This window comes from Vitis vinifera, chromosome 10 (assembly GCF_030704535.1).
Source record: "Vitis vinifera cultivar Pinot Noir 40024 chromosome 10, ASM3070453v1".
NCBI classification, from domain to species: domain Eukaryota; kingdom Viridiplantae; phylum Streptophyta; class Magnoliopsida; order Vitales; family Vitaceae; genus Vitis; species Vitis vinifera.
In genome coordinates this window covers 19314448-19333953 of record NC_081814.1, presented here as the reverse complement: position 1 = coordinate 19333953, position 19506 = coordinate 19314448, and the positions used below count along the sequence as shown (strand labels likewise).

General features: G+C 34.0%; 1 pseudogene; it reads left to right on the top strand.

Moving 5' to 3' along the window:
• The first annotated feature begins 1684 nt into the window (after positions 1–1684).
• Positions 1685–9044, top strand: LOC100256506 (cycloartenol synthase 2-like; annotated as a pseudogene).
• Positions 9045–19506: the final 10462 nt, after the last annotated feature.

The following is a 19506-nucleotide window of genomic DNA, read 5'->3' as shown; positions in this document are numbered from 1 at the left end:
TAAATAGATTTTTTATTTATATTAAATTTATGAATATGTTTAGGATTGTTTTGGCCGACAAGACCAGGCAGCTAGTGCATATAAATGTCTTTAGCGGGAGGGCCTTGCAAGAATATTGCATTATTGGCTTTAAGTTGACGAAGATGCCATTTCACACAGATAGTAATGGGATAAGAGTCATGAGACAAGGAAATTACTAGTGGCCTTTATGATTGGATTGAGAGTAGCATGAAAATCTATATTGGCACAAAGCAAGCTTTATACCATTCAACATTGCCGGGTTTGGCTTGGTACAAAAGACCCATTTATGACATTCTGAGCTTTGGATAAAGGGATTAAGTCCTATTTTGGTTTATATTTTTAACTTGATTATTATGTGTATCGTGTTTTAATTAATTTAGTATTTGAGTTTTGACCCGATATGAACACAATCCATCAACATGAATTACCACCACTAATTGTATTATTGTGCATATTTGTATTAGTGACTTATGAATGAAAGTCAATTGTGTAGGCAAAAACAAAGGCTACAATTAAACTCTTCTTAAGTGGATTAACATCAAGGTGGGTGACAATTGGAGTTTGACTCCTTAGGAATTAGGATTCCTCCCTTATGGGTTAAGCATAAGACATGGTTAAGAGTGAAATATCAACAACTTAGTTTTAATAAAATAGCATAAATAAAACCTAAAAAAATGTAGTATTTGAGTTGTAATCCTAAAGATATATATACCACCTCTAATTGTATTATTGTGCTAGGTTATGATAGATTTTGGTGCTTATATACTACACTCTTGTTTGCTTCCAATCCTAATGTACTAATATGCCTAGTAATTCTTTTTATCAAATTAAAAATCAAAGAGATGATTTAATTAAAAGAGAATAATATTATCACTATTTGCCTCGTGTATATATAAATATTGTTAATCCCTTTAACACAAGTTTTTGAATTAAATGGATTAATTTTAGAGGGTATAAAACTTTTCATTACTAGATGACTCAAGTTTGATTCTTTATTCCTATTGTCCTACGTTTATCTAACCTTTAGATTTGATAAAGCAATTATTGATAGCTAGGTTTGGCTCTTAATCTTGAAAATTTATGTAGCCAACTTTGAAAATGCATAAGGGAATATAACTTGAAAAAATGTATGAAGTCATGTGGTCCCACAATCTCCTCAAAGTCCAATAGGGATATACTATTGCCAAAGACATCACACGATCATTTTCATAATTTAATTAATTTGTGATTGCCAATGACATCACATGATCATTCACATAATTTAATTAATTTGTGATTACAAATGACATCACATGATCACTTCCATAATTTAATTAATTTATGATTACAATGATCTATATATATATATAAACTCATAATACAATTGTGTGTGTATTTAAGAAGCAACGACCTCATTATTTTCCATAGACTTCTTTACTCTAAAAGGTTTCCACAATTCATAAATTTACTTTTTCTCTCTTTTTTTCTTAGAAGATATCATGCATATTCAATAAATTCTTTGTCAATGATCAAAATGAGATTGGATATACTAAGTTTGTTAAGCATTTATACTATTTTTGATGTCCTAATATTTGCGTTACTTACAGATAATTTATTGTTTGGTAAGAAAATGGTGGTCACTTTGGTTAAGTTAATCATAAGCTTTATTGCAGGTTAAAAGAGTATGTGGAAACCTAGGCTTTCCCAAGGTGATGATCCATGGCTCAAAAGCACCAATAATCACATTGGTAGGCAATATTGGGAGTTTGATCCAAATCATGGAACATTAGAAGAGCAAGCTAAAGTGGAAAAGGCACGTGATGAGTTCTATAAAAATCGGTTCCAAGCTAAGCATAGCTCTGCCTAATTAGACTTCAGGTGGGTTTAATTTATTTATCTTTTACTTTATTTTTATTTATGTTAAGAAGTATGATATACATATTGAACTCAAATCTTATAAGATTAAACTTTTATGAAAATTGGTAATTCAATATAATATCAAAACTAGATTTAACGAGAGGTCTCATAATTTATATTTAAAAATAAATTATGAATCAAGTTCATATTGAAATCTAAATCCTATAAATTTAAACTTTTAGGAAAATTGGTAGTTTAATAATTTTTATTTAAAATAAATTTATTCTCAATCTATCAAACCGTTTGTAAATACTATAATAACTATTCTATCATGCGATACAAAGAAAAATCAATCATTAAGAGGCCCTTGATGTTGTTAAATATCAAATGGTCAGCTAGTTATCCATTTCCATCAACTCGTCTCTCTTCAAATATTAATGAGTTTGAAAATTATCCAAGTTCATGTTATTGTGCAAAAGCTTTAATAGTTCACTACTGATTTCATTCTATAACGTACTTGCAGCTTGCAAAGGAAAAGCCATGTGGGAAGAAGCTAGTTGTAGCAATAAAAGTAGGAGATGAAGAAGAAATAAGTGAGGAAGCTGTTGCAACAACATTAAGAAAAGCCCTTAGTTTTTACTCAACCCTCCAGGTTGAGGATGGCCATTGGCCTAACGACTACGGTGGCCCTTTGTTTCTTCTACCTGGCTTGGTAAGATTGCACTGACATCGATCAATTTAAGAATTTAATTTTCTTTTAAGAAATGCTTCTCCACAAGTTCCATTCATTTAGTCTAAAATTGGTCTTATTATTGACAATGTTATAATAAAAATACTATAAATACTTGGTGTGACAACTTAAATTTTAAGTAATGCTCTAAGGGGTGACATGTTTGGTATCTGGGGATGAGAAGTGAGAATGAACATCTCATTCCTAGTAGGAGACATTTTAATTCCTTAGTGCAAGTTATTTAAAAAAAAAATTCAAAATTTAAAAAATCAAAAACTTTTTCGGATAAACTGTTTTTAAAAATAATTTTTTATTTTGATTTTGTAAAAAGAAATAAATTCAATTTAAATAATAAAAAATAAATTTAATTCAAGTTTTATTAAAAGTAAAAATATTTTTTAATTACAAATAAATTTAAAAAATAAATAATTTTAAATAAAATATGAATAATAATATTATAATAAAATCATAAATTATATTTGTTATAAAATATATGTATATTAACATCTTATAAAAGTCTAATTGACTTATTTTGTTAAAAATAAATAATAATAATAATAATAATAATTTAAAATTAATAATTGGTAATATTATTTTTAAAAATTATTAAATTTATTACTTTGTTCTTAAAAATTGTTTTTCAAGAACAAGAACCAAGCAATGGTATTCATTTTTAAAAACAATTTTGTTTTTAAATCATAAGCCCAAATAGTTTTTTTATTAGTTTTAAAAAAAACTCTCAAAGACATTTTTTTTAAATGAAAATAAAATATTATTTTAAACTATATTTATAGATATTATTATCACTTTTTTTTCTCATTCTTATTTTCGTAATTTCTTAACATTGAGATGGAAACAAGTAACTATTTCGATGTTACATTTCTATATACATATAAACACAAAAATTGGAATCACCAAATCTATTCCTATTGAAGGAGAACTAAGAATGGAAAGAAAATTTTCATTCCCCTTATTGTTCTCATGTACCAAATATGACCTTATATCATAAAACATCAATGGGTTACCACCTTATATATCAAACTTTTAATAATGTTTTATAAGCTTATTTTTGGAAGCTAAGAATATGATATACAAATAGCATGCTTCTTAATTAAATTAAAGCCTATATATTACCACATCCAATTATGTGATAGGTGATTGGATTATATGTAACGGGAGCTATAAATACAATTTTATCATCTGAGCATCAACAGGAGATGTGTCGTTACCTATATAATCACCAGGTATTTAATTGTCTTTTTTCATCACTTGATTGGTGATTTGCTTTAATAAATTCTTGTTGTAAGAAGTAATAATGAAAGATAATTTTTTTTATCAAAAGTTGTTTTGGGTTGGGTACTTACTCAGCCTAACCTTTAATGAATAGACTTATGGCAAGGGTACACATATACATGCAAAAGAATTGATTAAACTAGTTTTAATGGAATGTAGAATAGAGATGGAGGTTGGGGACTACATATAAAAGGCCACAACATCATGTTTTGTACAACTCTCTCTTACATCACACTGAGGTTTCTCGGAGAGGGAGCTGATGGTGGAGACGGAGCTATGGGCAAAGCAAGAAAATGGATTCTCGATCTTGATGGAATCACATGCATTCCTTCATGGGGAAAAATGTGGCTCTCGGTAAAACTAGTATTGCTCACTCTATTAGATTCAAGTATGCTTAGCATATATAAATAGAGGAAAAATCATTAATATCATCATTTTTCTTTTTTCTTTTTCTAGGTACTTGGTGTATTTGACTAGAAAGGAAACAACCCACTACCCCCTTGAGATATGGCTTCTTCCTTACTTCATTCCTATGCACCCAGGTTTTTCTTCTTCCTATTCTTTAGCATTAGACAATAAGAAATGATACTCTTTTAGTATTGATAATTAATAATTATCAATGTGAGTTCATTGGCAAGATAACATATACAAATCTTTTCTAACTTTTTTTTTTTAAAAAAAAATTACAAACATTTTATTAGAAACATCATGTGTAGAGAATTCAGTTGAAGAACTAGTTGAAGAGAAAGTTCATTCTTTGACAATAATACATACATAGATGTCATAAGTAAGGATCAAACTATTAAAAAATATGAAAATGTTATACAAAAATTCAGAAAAAAAAACATATTGGTCCGAAGAAAATTGATCAAAATTTGTAAAAATATTAGAAAAACTCAAAGAATGATAAAATAAATAATTTTACAAATATTGAAATTGTTTAACTGAAATAACAATATGTGTATAATAAAATTGGTAACATTCGGTAATAATAAACAAAACTTGAAAATATATTTAATACTAAAATAAGGATATAAAAAAAATATGTATGTATAATTATTTTTTTCCAATTTATGTTTATCTTGTATTTAATTGCAGTTTATATTTGATAATCAAATAAATAAAATTTGGAAATTACGTAGATATAATACAAATAATGACATAATTTGAAAATTATAATAAGGGCACACTTGCCTTGATGGTAAAAGGCCACTATTCCACACAATTAGGTTTAGGTTTGAGTCATTCCTTTTTAAAATATTTTGCATTACAATGCATTGTGCAACTCTTGATGCATGAAAAAAAAATCGTTGAGATGTCAATTTATCATCAATAGAGACAAATTTTTGAAAATTGACAGAAAACGGCGATGAATTGCTAAAAAATCAATAAAATTTTGTGGCTCAAAAACCATTTTTATTAATGTCAAAATTTGAAATTTCAACTATTAAAATTGAAATTATAATCCTTGGTCATAACTCCTAAGTAAATGAAAATTGAACTTTGAGGAATGATGTAGGACGTATGTGGTGTCATTCAAGGATGGTGTATCTAGCCATGTCATATTTGTATGGAAAGAGATTTGTTGGCCCCATTAATGCGATGGTTCTATCTCTAAGGAGAGAACTTTACTCACAACCCTACCATCAAATTGATCGGAGACAACCTAGAAGTCAATGTGCTCAAGTTTGAACTTCATTTCTCATCCTAACCATTAGTTTGATTGTCCATTTAATTACTAGCTTGCTAAAGGTCTATGGTTATAATGTTTGATTAAATATTGATATTGTAGGAAGATTTATACTACCCACACCCGTTAATACAAGACATCCTTTGGGGGTTTTTTCCACAAGCTGGATGAATCTTTTCTCATGCATTGGCCCTTCTCTAAGCCAAGACACAAAGCTCTAAGAACCGTAATGCAACACATTCATTATGAGGATGAAAATACTCAGTATATTTGCCTTGGACCTGCCAATAAGGTAACTTTATATAAACCTCTATTCATTATGTCTCTACAATTTCTTTAGTTTGATGATAGATATTAAGGTAGCTATTTATCTTTATATAATTTTTTAGCAACCAAGAATACTCAAAACATTTTATTTTTTATGTTCACATGAAGGTATTAAACATGCTTTGTTGTTGGGTGGAAGATCCAAATTCAATGGCATATAAGTGCCATCTCTCAAGAATTAAAGATTATCTTTGGATGGCTGAGGATGGAATGAAAATGCAGGTTCTTATTTAATAATCGTTTCTCTCAAAATTAATTTTAATTTTGAGGTAGCTAGACAAATTAATTTGATAGCATAATCTTAGTTAATATATTTAATCATGAGTGCAGGGCTATAACGGTTCTCAACTATGGGATGTTGCTCTCACTGTTTAGGCAGTTCTTGCTACGAACCTTGTTGATGAATATAGTTTGATGCTTAAGAAAGCACATGACTTCATTAAGAACACACAAGTATATATCTTAAACATAAACTTGATTCCTTATTTTCGTTATCACTAGATATTTTCCTAACAAGCACTTGTGAGGATGTTTTCCTAATTTATGGCACTAACATTTGGTTGCAGGTGAGGTCAAACAGCTTAGGAAATTTTAATTTATGGTATCACCACATTTCTAAGGGTGGATGGCCTTTCTCAACTCTAGATAATGGTTGGCCTGTATCAGATTGTACAGTAGAAGGTTTAAAGGTAAGAAGATTTAGGAGTAGATTAATTTAATTAATCCAAGGTAAGAAGCCATTTTTTGCTCCTAATTATCATCAAATATAATAATGAAGTGTAACTATTTGGTTCATTGGTAGGTAGCAGTTCTATTATCATAGATGTCTTCTAACATGGTGGGAGAAGCAATAGTAGTGGATCAGTTATTTGATGCTGTTAATTTTATACTATCCTTACAGGTATATACTACTTCTAATTATCTATCTAAACATTACTTAGCATGGTAATTCTTCAAAGACTGCTCAGACTATTACTAGGCATTGGTTTCCTATGACCTTCTTCATTCTCTTTTAATTTGGTTGCATTCAAGAATATTATCCATTAACACTTCACTTCTATTTTGTTACCAAAATTTAAAAAGTTTTATTCCTCATTTGATACCATTTGCAAGTTGTATATATCTAGAAATTTGCACTGGATATGGCTAATTGAGTAGAGTATCTCTTAGGCATGTAGTCTAATTCCTCTTTGACATTACAGAATAGCAATGGAGGATTTGCATCATATGAGCTAACAAGGTCTTATGCATGGTTAGAGGTGAAGTATCGCGTCTTACTTGCATGCATGGATGCACACAAAATTTGAAACATTGGATAAGTTCTTGAAGTATTCATGCACCTTGTTTTATTGACAGATGATTAATCCAACATAAATATTTGGAGATGTCATGATAGATTATCAGTAAGCTCAACATAGATTTCTATTGATTTAAAGTACGTTTGACAGTGATTCAAGAATGTATTTCTAGCCTTTCCAATATTTGAAAGAATAAAATTTTTAAGTGTTAAAAATGTTAGAAACACTTCCTAGAATCACTGCTAAAGGCACTCTTACTTGCAAACTATTAATGCCTTTCATGACAAGTATCAATAATGCAATGGTTTGAAAATAACTATCTTAAATTGTTAAGACATGATAATCTTGATAAGAACTATTACTTGTTCTCTTTGAATGTAATTGATTAAGAATAATGAAATGATACTTTAATATTCATCAACAATATAGGTATGTCGAATGCACCTCAACAGCAATTCAAGGCCTTCGATCATTCTTGAAACTGTATCCTAGACATAGAAGGGATTAGATAGAAGCATGTATTACTAAAGCAATAAACTTCATTGAGAACATACAACAAGTTGATGGTTCATGGTTTGTTTTTTAACTTCTAGTAAATAATAGATTCTACTTATAGCAAGGTTCCTTGGAAAAGTAGAATAAACTTATAACAAGATAAATTTTTTCAAAAGTATAATAAACTAGTATTTTTTTTAATTGTGCTAGTAAATTTGCATCTTTGCACTTATTAGTAACTAAAAATAATTATCTCTGCTTAGAAACCATATATCTTATAAGATTTGAAGTGTTGAATTAGGTACGGGTCATGGGGAGTTTGCTACACCTATGGAACATGGTTTGGAGTAAAGGGGTTGTTAGCTGGTGGTAGAACCTATCAAAATTGCTCTAGCATTAGAAGAGCTTGTGATTTCCTACTATCCAAACAACTTCATTCAGGTGGTTGGGGAGAGAGTTATCGTTCATGCAAAGACAAGGTATTCTTATTAGTGAAAATCGATTAAGCATCTTTGAAACAATTTGTTTCTTTGTTTTCTAATAGAAGATTGAGCCAAGGATATAAAATTAAATCATCATATTAAAGGAAAATCTAATCAATATTAAAGCTCTAATTCAATGGTCATACTTTAGGTTGGATTTCTATGATCATTTCGAAATTGCTAACATAAAAAAATTTGATCCATATATACTCATAAAAGTTTCTAATTCCTCAATGAAACTTGAGAATGCGTAAAAAATTTAAAATTCTATTATTAAAATTTGTTGGATTCATTTTGTCTTATGATAGTAAACATTTCTCTAATGTGTGAGGGCAGGTATACACAAACCTTGAAGGGAACAAATCACATTTAGTGCACACTAGATGGGCTATGTTGGCTCTCATAAGAGCTGGACAAGTAGGTCAAGTATGTGTCGAAAGTTTTATCTTTAAAATTATAAAGATAGATTAATTAATATTATAATTTAGATAATGAGGTTAAGACAATAACTAAATAGATATTTTTATCAAGTTATTTTTAACATCTAAACTAAATAGGAGGAAAGGGACCCAACCCCATTGCATCGTGCAACAAAGCTTCTAATTAATTCACAAATGGAAGATGGAGACTTCCCACAACAAGTAAATGTATATAAGATTTGAATTGGTAATATTTTATCTTGAAAATGTATATATTAGGGATGACATGCTTGGTGAAGTTGATGTCATTTTTTTTCTTTATAGGACATCATTGGAGTGTTAAAAAATAACTGTATGATCAGTTATTCTGCCTACAGAAATATCTTTCCCATATGGGCTCTTGCAGAATATCTTAATCATGTAATACTACTTTCTAGAAGCCACTCATTGTAAATTAGAAAACCATTGTGCATATGCTTGATGTACAAAAGACTAAAAGAATCAAGTTCAAGGTTTTTATATATTGAAGCTTCCTTGATAATTGAAAGTGGAAAAGGTGAATTCAATCTACCTACCTATAAATATATATGTAACCAAATTCCCAATATAAAAAATAATAAATATCATGGGAATAAGATTTGGCTTTTGATTGGAAATTCCCAAATCTTTTGAAGTTGTATCAAGTTTCTTTCTTTCTTCTTTTTTTTTTTAACACTTTATTGGATCATACAAAAGAAATCTCCTTTTTCACAAAGTAAATACCTTGTATAGTCTTCAACAACAAAGAAACAGTTAGAATAGAGCCTTTAAAAGCATGACATGACATAATGGAATATAGTTTCATTAATAAATTTGTTTATTTATGATTTTGATTCCCTCTTTCTATCCTTTTTATATTAAATGTTATATGAGTATTCACGCCCTTATATCTTGCTACGTGATTTGGGTGTATTAGGAGTTGCAAAGAACATTTGAGTCATAAGTTCCTTGCAAGGTGATAAATGGTTCACACTCAATTCATAAATGGTTCACACTACCTCCTAATTAAAAGAATGACTTATTTTGATTATCAAGATGGTTTCTCATGGCAAGTGCACTAATGTTTATGGTTACATATTAGATAGGATGCACATGAAAAACGCGGGTCCACACTACTATATTAGATGAATTCTCAACCTTGAGAAAATATTGAGTTAATGCAGATGTCACTAATGGCTTTGATCAAGATGATCTTCCCAGATTCATTTTGGTCAATACCTATGGAAGATTTTTGAACCTTTTGAGAGAGAACTGATCTTATAGAAAATTTTCCTTTTTTTTTTTGCCTTTTGAACTCTCACTCTTAGGAATTTTAGGACCAACCCCTAATGAATGTACCTTTCCAAAAGTAGCAGCATTTAAGTCAGGGTTCTCCGCAAGGTCTTCATTGTTCACTGGTAATTCATAGGTAGGATCCGTAAAAGCAAAGCCATGGAACCTCACAAATGAGAAATCAAGAACTTCACCAACTGGGAAGGTAAGAATTGAGTCATTTCCTGTGTATTACAGCAAAAAACTTCACTTTTACTCAACATTGACATGCAACATAAAGAATTGCTTGTTTCATCATGAAAAACAGTAGGTGACAAAATATCCCTCTCCCTTGCTTTGAGAAATACTAGCATTTCATTCCCTTTAGCAACTTCATAATACTGTGTTAGACAGAGGATGGTAGCCTTTCAAGTAATCAAGCTTCCATTGATATAGGATCTACAGGGCTCAAGTGAGCTCAGTTTAATTTAGTGTGGCACCCATTGACAGCAGACCCATCCCAATTTGCAACTTAGCTTTGATCACCAAGGGTTTCTCTTCTCCTACTTTCATTGTTGATCACAACTGATGCATGTTCACCAGAAAGAACACTTGGAGCAAATGACAAAGTATTGGATGTTGAGCTGTCCACAAAAACATCATAAAAGGTCACGGAAAATTGCTTGCTTGCCCCTAGAAATAATGTGGGTGTTGATCATTCAAGATCGGTTTTTTGGTTGTTGTAAAGAGGTTTCTGAATTGATCTCAGTATTCCCTGGTAGATGAAATGGGCTAGTTCCTTTTTTTCGTGAGGAGGGACACTAGGAGTTGAATGTTGAACTAAAGGAGACTGTTTTGTGTAATGAAACCATATACTGCTTGGGCATCACGTTTGTGTTTGTAGACAACCTGCCCTGCCTGTGTTTAAAATCCAAAAATCTAGCATCCCAATTCTATGTATAGCAGCAATGGTGAAGCTAGAAGCATCATGATTGCTGGCATCAAAATTATGAGGGATGAATTGCTGCAGCGATGCAATCTTGTTGACCTACTTCCCTTAATATCTTACCACCCTCTATAACAAACATCTTGGAAAAATTAAAATGCTGCTTTGGAAGCCGAGATCACAATTCTCAATTTCTCCTGATTGGTGCGTTGCATAGCAGAGAAAGGAGATATACTGGTTTGAATTTCAGCTGATCCAACCTCAGTCGAACGGATTATGAGGAACAGGAATCTAGTAGCTCTGGAACCTTATATGATCATCACCTTTTCACAATTAGATTTCTCTACAAAAGTTGTATCCAACCACAAATAAATAAACAGGGCGGGGATGGGAGCGTACAATAGCGAGCAATGATGCGCTATCATGGGAACAAGGTTAGCTCACAATAATAAGTATGAAATATCACATAAATCATGACAGTAAGGCAAGATCAATCATCATTCAATTAGTAGAGCAATCAGGATCAATTAATCAAAGGAGAATATCATTTATGTTGGCCCCACCAATGCCCAATTTATTTTCATGAATTAATTCTATAAAATTCCATTTTCCTAATGTTCATGGGGAAGGATCACAGGAATCTGGATGAATTTCATTATGTTTGGAATTATAGAATTTATTCATGCTTATTAAAATCAAGAAAATTGAAAAAAAAATCAACAAAAATAAAGAAAGATGCTTGCCAAAAGAAAAATGGCAGCATAAGATTTATTAAAATCTGAATTTTTTATATTCTAAAGATACCTAATGAAGTGATTTTGAAAGAGATTAAACTCCGAATGAAGAAAAGAAAATTAAGTTTTAAAACAAGCACCTAAAAGGAAGGGGAGCCTGAATTTCCATATAGTTGTAATAGCTTACCTGTCAATTTTTCTTTTGACCTGTAATAAGTGCCTGATGGATTGTCCTAGAGATGTGGTCTGCACCTGAATTTTTCCTGAAATGCTATAATGCCACTAATTTCCATGCAGTAGTCATGTGAACAGCTTACCATTCATGTAGACTCCAGAATAGCAAATGCAAATTCAGTGAAGGAGCTCAAATCATTGGGACCTTTAGATGGCAAGGATAAGCATGTTTTGTCAAGGTTTCCAGACAGGAATCACTGATTACTACTCAAAAAGTGATATTTGATTGCTTGTAATGAACTCTTTTAAACACTTTTGAGTAGTAGTTATCACTTTTTAACTCAATTGGCATGTTAAGGACCCTTGCAATCAATTCTAATCAAATTGTGTTAAGTTTTGGTGTTTTGATAGCTTTTTTATCACCAAAGCAATCCAAGATTGAGGAGAATTATTTGGAATCCATAAGCAATTCCAGAATGCAAGGAGTATATCCGGACAGGGCATCCGGATACACCATCGAAGTGCATCCGGAAAACATATCCGGATAAGATGCTATCGTTTCATCTGAACACATTCCACCCGGATGGTTCACATCCAGCTGCCGCCACTTTACATCCGACTGCCGACACTTCACACCCGGATGTGATATTCTGCTCTGCCGCCATTACATCCGGAATTCTGACGCCGGATGGGAGAGGAGGCGTTTCAAATTCCCCGGATGGACGTATCCAGATTCTCTGATAGCCCCCTACCCGGATGGGAGAGCAGCCAACTGCACAAGTGCTGCGGTGTTCTCCTGAAGCTTCCTGATATTTGCCACCGACATTTTGGGATATTTTGAGATATTTTGCTTTAGATATTTGTTGTCTAAATCCCCAAAATCTCCTTGTAACCCACCAATTATAGGATTCCTTAGTTATTAAGTTTGGAAAAAGGTTGAATAACCTTATATATTTTATTATTGTAATTTTCATATATATATATATATATATATCTCGGGAGCCTGTTCTCGTGAGGGACGATCGATCTTTTGTACAGTTTTACAAGGAAGTAAAATATAGAGCCTTTGCTCTGCTTTACCTTCTCTTTTTTGTTTTTCTTTTTGGAAGCCAAACAACCTTTGAAGATGTTTTCCCAGAGGATGAGAGGCTAAACCTTTGGTTTCTTGGAGTGAAGGAGGCTAGGTGAAAAGTCCAGATGCAAAAGTGGAAAACTCTCGTGCTTTAAATACAAGTAGTTGGAGTTCATAAATGACTTTTAAATCTAAAGTTTTGCTTTAAATCCCTTAGAATCACTTTGAATGGCCAATACATGATAAGCTTTTAGGTTTTTGTGGATACTTATTGCTAGGTCCACATAAGATCATTAGTTATCATGTACGAACTATTGGAAAGTGGCTCAAGGTGAAGACCCATAGTGTCTAAAGCCATTAATGGAACTTGACTACCATTTCTATTGACTTTTTATGGATTAAATCTTCATTGTTAAACCTATACTGGTTCGAGAAACAACCATCCTTTATGTTGTTGTCCTCAATGCGAGGAGAAGAATCCGGAATTTCCCACTTTGCATTCTGAACTTAATCCTAGCAACCTTTAGCTCCGGGAGACTTTCTTTCTTCCATTTTTACCTAGTTCTATGTTAGTTTAGTTTCAAACACCACTTTCAAAACAAATTTTATTTTCTTTTAAACTTTAAGTTTTTGACAAAGAAAATCATCAGATTCAATTTCTAATCTTGAGTCTATCATTGGTAGAGTGAAAACCTATCCCAGAGTTCGACCCTAGAGCTGCTATACTATAGTAGCTTTGCTACGCTAGTATGAGGTCATAGGATTTATAAATATTTTTTTATTAAAATACCCAACTGGGCACGAATCAATCACATACCTCATTTACTTCCTATCACCATCCTTTTTCTGCATTGAATTTGGTGAATCCCATGACAACATCTAGCAAATCCCACTTAGCTTGCTATGTCTGCCAATGTATTTAAGAACCTCATCGATAATAGCTTTTCTTTTTCTTGATCTTTGGCAGCCCATTTTAAGTATTCTTGTAGTTCAATCATCGGAGAGCTTCCCAAGAAACTTTTGGCCTTCATGGATCATACAAAGCTCCATAGGTAGATAGCATGGTTCACTCTTACCAATCAGCAAACATGGCAAGCTCCTAAGTAGTATATCATAGCCATAGTGGCCCTTAAAGTAATTCACCAGTCTCAGAATCTTCCCATCCCTGTCTTCAAACCAATGGTTTTCTGTAGTTTCCTCATCATGTAAGCAAAAGCCAGTACAATTCCATCAGGATCGATCTCTCAGAGTTTTTTGACCATCTTGGTGTAGGTAGTTTCATGGTGCTTCTCATCTAAGGCAATTGTGCCAGATATTTGAGCCAACCTTATATCCCCATGCTCCTTGGAAAACCGGGCAGTGTTGTATACCATTGCCCTACTAGTTGATCAGCTTGGATATTCTTAGCCAGAGATACTGTTGAATGGACTCCAGCATAGGGTAATTCCTTGGCAATGCATTCAGGTTCACTGCTGGTGCTTCTGGGAGACTCACTAATCCATTCTATTGGGCAGTGGTTTTGCTAATGCCTTACTCCATTTGCTCAATTTGAAGGATACCATGCTAGTCAATACCATTCCCAATCAATTTGTGTTTTGTAGAGGAGTATATCTTGCACATAGTGAGCATCTGGGAAACAATTTCCAGATTAGGATAGAGTTTTAGACCTTTATTGCAATCATTCGAGCTCCCATAAAATCCTTGTTTTTCATCTTCATTTCAGCGATCCTCATCATGTTTTTCAAATGTGAGTAGGGGGTGCTCTTGGAATACGATCTTGTACTTGGTTTTTTGCTATAAACCAAGGAAAGTGTATCTCCACTACTACTGCTTACACTGCTGCCATTGCTGAGAGAGACTTCTATATTCTATCCCCCATCAACTCCAAAAGATTCTTGCCCACGTAACTGAAGCTTCTGAAGGTTCATGCTTGCTCAAATGTATTTGTTGGAAGGGAACTGAGTATATGTCCAGATGGTTCATGAATAACCCCCCTGTATTCTTCTCATGTAATTTCTTAGTTGGGCTATCTATTCTGGAATCTTTACTGCCAACTGGGGTAACTAAACCATTATAGAATACAACATGATTAGCTTCTCCTGACTTGCTCTAGCATATGCTAATGCATGTTGTAGCAGAATATCGGATTCCCTCAGCTGTCTCTCAAGGGAATTCACCTTCTCAAGCCCTTCCTCTTCTTCAGTTTTCTAAGAATCTTCTTAGTACCTAAAGCTCTGTCTTCCTGGATACAATGGGGTGCAAGGAGCTCCTTTGATTCTAGACATGGAAAAAGAAGAGGTTTTATAAGTAGAACAAAAGGCATATCATCAATCAACCTTTCTTTGGAATGGGAAGTCCTGGAATATGGGGCCTGAGACTCAAGGCCTTTAGATGGATTGCATTTCAGAAACCCTTCAAATTGCATGGGCTTGAGTGTTTCCTTCAGCGTCCTCCGCTCCAAGTCCACCTTCTAGACAGCATACTAAGACTTCCTTACCTTTAATATATCAATACCGAATAGAGGTTTCTTCTGATTCATTGTTTTCCCACCTTCCAAATGCTTATGGGAAGTGGTCTGAAATGGTTTGGAGGGAAACTCTTCCAGACATATAAGCTTAGCAATCAAATTTGGTCTTTTTGTCTTCTTCAAGGAATTCATTGGTGAAAGCGAATCTTCAAACGCAGTATCATCAAGAGTGAACCAATGGAGATTGGCTCCCACAATAAATTCCATGTCTTAGAGTGGCCTTCTCAGCAGGAATTTGAAGCAGTCAAAATTTTCATGATCTTGCAGACCATCAGTAGGTTTTCTAATTCTTGCATCTGCTTCGCTAGTAGAAAAATCTGAGCACTCCATGCCATCAAGCTCAGACCTATGAGAATATCTCCACTTACAAAGTTTCCATCTTACTCAAAAGCCCAAAAGCCTTTTTCCAATGAGATCACTGTCTCATTCAAATTTCCTGCAGTGGATATGATAAGATCTAGTTTATTATGTGCTTCTTCTGGCAATGACATTATGTAAAGCAAAATTAACAGCTTAATTTGGGGTTCCCCATTAGATGAGATTTCGAAATATTCAGAATTCAAGCTGACACATCCATGGTAATCCAATCTCCTCCACAATGATAGCCTTCCTCTACCATGCCGACCAAAGAATAGAGCTGAACCCCAATGAAGTCCACACATAAGCTCTCCTTTAAATTGTAATATCATTCAATTTTTGTACAAAACCAGTAGCAGTAGATAGCTTGGGACCCCAAATATTTTAAGAGTGCATTTCTTAACTAATATCAGATGGCCAACCATTTCTAGCTAGGTCATAATCTAATGGTTCTGAAACATCAAAGAACTCATTGGCCGCACCATTCAAGTGTATAAGACTAGCACATTCTGAAGGCGTTTTAACCGCGTCTCTATCTACTTAATCCCCTCGGTCTTCCCCTTTGCTACTGTTTGAGCTTCAGTTTTGACTTCATGCTTACTTTGAGGCAACCTAACATTGTTTGTCATCTCTCCAGATGAGAATTCAGAAGAATGGTAATTTGGGGTTCCAATGATTTCATCAATGGTTTCCTCTGGAAGATTCTAGCACTCAGTCAATAGAGGGAAATCTTTTCTATCAGCCCCAACTACTAATGCAAGGTTAGTCTTGTTTATCACTAGGAAATCAAATTGTGTTATGAGGTCTGCCAATTAACTGGAGGACCAGATGAAATCCAATATCCATTTCAGAACTCTATTAACTTTCATTAGGTACGTCCCATCGTGTGCAGAAATTTTGCCCTTCACATCTGTACCTTTACCATTTTCTCTTCCAACAAATTTTTGATAAGCAGATTCTGCTTCAATTGGCAAGCCACTAAGTCTTTCTGATCTGGATCTAAGCAACAAACATCTTAGATCTCCATGCACCCCATTGATATTAGTCTGATCATTAATTAACTTTGGGAGGAATGGCAATAAGTCAGGCCAATCCTCTGGCCAGTCATAAGTAGTCAAGAATTCGGGCAAGATGATTCTTGAAAGCATCTGAATTTGAGTCTGGATTCTCTGCCCAAACGTCCATCATGTCTTCTCCACATGCCCAGGAGTCGAATATCTACCATCTTCCCAGTAAATGATTTCAATTGCTTTTTTTACAGCCATTTGATAATAATGTGGGCCACATGGTATATTTTTTTCATCAAGATGGACCCATGGAAGCAGTTGGCTAGTTTGCTGGTTGGAGGATCAATGCTTTGAAAAGTCGACCCACTCTACGATACATCATTGTTAGTAGTTTCCATTATAGCAAACTGCATAAGAGCACTCTAATTTCCATTCTACATGGAAGGAAATGCTCCTCCAATATCTGTACCATCCAGCAGGTTATGGCCTCCAACTGAGATTACAATTAACATCTCACTGAGCAGAGATGACACTGAAAAGGATCTGCAGCTTTTGGGTAGGTGTCTTGGCATCAAATACGGAAACAATCGTCTACTCAAGGAGGGCAAAATCGAAGTCCAATGAGACACTCACCTCTGAAGCACTAAAAGAGTTAGAACCAGTGATAGTTTCAATCCTAATAAGGTAACAGATGACTTACCCGTTGCTCTTAAGACGCAACCTCATTCATGTACTCTCCATCCTATCTCAAAATTTGTGTCTTATAATACTTTCTGCAAAGTGTCGTGCTTTTAAGACTAAGCTTGATAGAATCCAGATTCCTAAAAACATTCAAGAAGCCTTGGAGATTCTAGAATGGAAAGAGGCAGTGATGGAAGAAATAAGGGCATTGGAAAAAAATGGGACTTGAGAAGTGATGACTTTGCCACGAGGGAAGAAGCCAATGGGCTGTAAATGGGTATTCATAGTGAAATATAAGGCGGATGGCACAGTAGAACGATATAAACCTCGCTTGGTTGCAAGGGGGTTCACTCAGACCTACGACATCGACTACACTGAGACATTTGCACCACTGGCAAAGCTGAACACTATACGAGTTCTTTTATCCTCAGTAGCAAACCTAGATTGGCCACTCCATTAGTTTGATATCAAGAATGCCTTTCTGAATGGTGAGCTGGAAGAAGAAGTGTTTATGACGCTACCACCAGGGTTTTGTAAGGAAGAAGAAGAAACTAGGGTATGAAAATTGAATAAATCTCTGTATGGTCTCAAGCAATCACCGAGAGCATGGTTCGATAGATTTGCAAAGGTGATTAAGAACCAAGGATACCAGCAGGGACAGTCGGATCATATTATGTTCTTCAAACAGTCCAACAATGGAAGGATGATCATCCTAATCGTGTATGTCGATGACATCATTCTCACTGGAGATAACACAGGAAAAGTGGAGAGGTTGAAGAAGGTCTTAGCCACAGAGTTTGAGGTAAAAGATCTAGGTCAAATACAGTATTTCCTAGGAATGGAGTTCGCCAGATCAAGGAAGGGAATTAGTATTTCCCAGAGAAAGTATGTACTTGATTTTTTTACTAAGACTGGCATGTTTGGTTGCAAGCCAAACGATACCCCTATCAAGGCAAGAAAAATGACGGAAAACGATGGAAAACCCGTGGATAGAGAGAAATATCAGTGACTAATAGGAAGACTGATCTACCTTTCTCACACTAGACCAGACATTGCTTTCGCCGTAAGCTTGGTTAGCCAGTACATGCATTCACCAAAGGAAAGTCACCTGGAAGCAATGTATAAGATCCTCAAATATCTAAAGGGTTCTCCAAGGAGATGACTATTCTTTGAGAAGGGTGACAGTAAGAAGGTAGAAATCTATACAAATGCAGATTGGGTAGGATCAGCAGAAGATAGAAGGTCTACTACCAGCTACTCTACCTATGTCTGGGGGAATCTAGTAACATGGAGAAGTAAAAAGCAGAGTGTAATAGCCAGAAGCAGTGTTGAAGCTGAATTTCAGAGTAGTTGCACAAGGTATGTGTGAAGGACTATGGTTGCAAAAACTGTTGGAAGAACTACACATTACAGTAGAGCTCCCCGTCAAACTCTATTGCGACAACAAAGTCGTCATTAGTATTTCTCATGATCCTATTAAGCACGACAAGACCAAACATATAGAAGTGGATAGACACTTTATAAAGGAGAAAATTGAGAAGGGGACTATTTGCATGACTTATATCCTTATAAGGGAAAATTTTCCAGATATATTCACCAAGAGGTTACAAAAATCAAGCTTTAAAGATTTTATTTGCAAGTCGAACAAGATTAATATCTATGATCCAACTTGAGGGGGAGTGTGGAAATTCGGTATGATTTGAGGGGTGATGTAACACCTAGTACTAATGAATTTAATAGGCAATAATGATTATCTTAGTACTTAACTTTAAGCATGCTTAATTAGATGTTAAAACTAGTTTAGTGCTAATCTTGTTTAATTATAAATTAAACTTTGATTAAGGTTAAGTGGGATTAGTTAATGACTTAAGCATGCTTATTAGAGTCTTAGGGGCTGATTAGGGTTATGAAAACCTAAAGGACTAATGGGTAATTATGGGTTTTATTTTTGATAACTTGAAGGACTAAAGTGCAAAATATGGAAATTGGAGTTAGTGGAATGCCATCTCCTACTTGGGTGGATTGGTGGCAGCCATGTGGGCTGCCACCTCATGCTTGGCTGCATGGAGACTCCTTTATAAGGGGGCTGCAGCTCGTTTTCCACCATTTCACCTACAACAACTTGGG